Raw genomic sequence first — 2,500 nt, forward strand, 5'->3', positions numbered from 1 at the left:
AATCGGATGTAGAATCGTTAGACGAACTTAAAATTGTTCTACGACACCCATCTGCGACGTTTAGTATTCGAGATATGGCCCGTCCTAGGTCTGACCGAGCAATTTTTGTTCCGCGCACTTTGTGCACCGTACACTTTGATGTTTGTATGAAAAAGTACCCTACCTAGGGACGCGTAGAGCAAATTTGTACCCCCGGGCATGTTGTCGATTGACGTTCTGGTTGCACTTTTCATCATCTAGGGTGCGTTCCTGACACGTTTTGAGGGGTTTTAGCAAAAAAAAAATTTTCGACTACTCGAGCTCTCTGGCCCGTTCGGTGCACATTTTTGAAAAAAGCTAGGGAGCTGCCCCTAGGTTCGGGGTGTCACAAAATGTTGAAAAGTGGTCGAAAAACCACTATCCAGAATCGGATGTAGAATCGTTAGACGAACTTAAAATTGTTCTACGACACCCATCTGCGACGTTTAGTATTCGAGATATGGCCCGTCCTAGGTCTGACCGAGCAATTTTTGTTCCGCGCACTGTGTGCACCGTACACTTTGATGTTTGTATGAAAAAGTACCCTACCTAGGGACGCGTAGAGCAAATTTGTACCCCCGGGAATGTTGTCGATTGACATTCTGGTTGCACTTTTCATCATCTAGGGTGCGTTCCTGACACGTTTTTAGGGGTTTTAGCAAAAAAAAATTTTTCGACTACTCGAGCTCTCTGGCCCGTTCGGTGCACATTTTTGAAAAAAGCTAGGGAGCTGCCCCTAGGTTCGGGGTGTCACAAAATGTTGAAAAGTGGTCGAAAAACCACTATCCAGAATCGGATGTAGAATCGTTAGACGAACTTAAAATTGTTCTACGACACCCATCTGCGACGTTTAGTATTCGAGATATGGCCCGTCCTAGGTCTGACCGAGCAATTTTTGTTCCGCGCACTTTGTGCACCGTACACTTTGATGTTTGTATGAAAAAGTACCCTACCTAGGGACGCGTAGAGCAAATTTGTACCCCCGGGCATGTTGTCGATTGACGTTCTGGTTGCACTTTTCATCATCTAGGGTGCGTTCCTGACACGTTTTGAGGGGTTTTAGCAAAAAAAAAATTTTCGACTACTCGAGCTCTCTGGCCCGTTCGGTGCACATTTTTGAAAAAAGCTAGGGAGCTGCCCCTAGGTTCGGGGTGTCACAAAATGTTGAAAAGTGGTCGAAAAACCACTATCCAGAATCGGATGTAGAATCGTTAGACGAACTTAAAATTGTTCTACGACACCCATCTGCGACGTTTAGTATTCGAGATATGGCCCGTCCTAGGTCTGACCGAGCAATTTTTGTTCCGCGCACTGTGTGCACCGTACACTTTGATGTTTGTATGAAAAAGTACCCTACCTAGGGACGCGTAGAGCAAATTTGTACCCCCGGGCATGTTGTCGATTGACATTCTGGTTGCACTTTTCATCATCTAGGGTGCGTTCCTGACACGTTTTGAGGGGTTTTAGCAAAAAAAAAAATTTTCGACTACTCGAGCTCTCTGGCCCGTTCGGTGCACATTTTTGAAAAAAGCTAGGGAGCTGCCCCTAGGTTCGGGGTGTCACAAAATGTTGAAAAGTGGTCGAAAAACCACTATCCAGAATCGGATGTAGAATCGTTAGACGAACTTAAAATTGTTCTACGACACCCATCTGCGACGTTTAGTATTCGAGATATAGCACTTTGTAGGTCTGACCGAGCAATTTTGTACTGAAATGTATGGTGAACATGTAATTCATTAAATAACATTGACTTGCATCGTGCCCTACTTCATCGGCACAGCTGTTATTGACTATCTTTAGTGGAAATGGATTGAGTTTGACCATTTTAAGCCCATTTCCTATGCCGTGCACCAACATTGTGTACCGATCAGGGAAAGTACGCTACGTACGCGTTCATGGATGTCGATGTTGGTACAAGTTGCCTTTCGGGATAGCCGTGCACCAAAACTGTGTACCGATCAGGGAAAGTACAAGACGGAGGGTGCAGCTCGAGCGTACGCGTTCATAGATGTCGATGTTGGTACACTTGCACCAAAATTGTGTACCAATCAGGGAAAGTACAACACGGAGGGCGCAGCCCGGGCGTACGCAATCATGGATGTCCATGTTGATACAATCTACGTGTACGTACCTAGTTTTTGTAGGAAAAGTTGCAATTAAGTGCTTGCATGCTTAAAATGCTCATCTCAACCGGTCACCTTTTGGCCTGCCCTTTTATAACAGAAACCTAGAAAGATACTCGAGATTTTTGTGTTTTTCCATTCGCCCGGGACGACGAAATGAGCTATGTGCACATCGTGCAGAAAATTGTCTTCGCCACGCATGTTTTTGTCCATCCACTCATATAATCACCCGCATTTGTGTTCAACACGGACGGCGCAGCCCGAGCGAACGCGTTAATGTTTATGTTTGTACACACTGCTTGTACGATTCTAGGATTTGGTAATTGCGTCACAGTGCCCGACCGTCGCGGACACCATTC

The sequence above is a fragment of the Anopheles coluzzii genome, assembly GCF_943734685.1.
Source record: "Anopheles coluzzii chromosome X unlocalized genomic scaffold, AcolN3 X_unloc_46, whole genome shotgun sequence".
NCBI classification, from domain to species: domain Eukaryota; kingdom Metazoa; phylum Arthropoda; class Insecta; order Diptera; family Culicidae; genus Anopheles; species Anopheles coluzzii.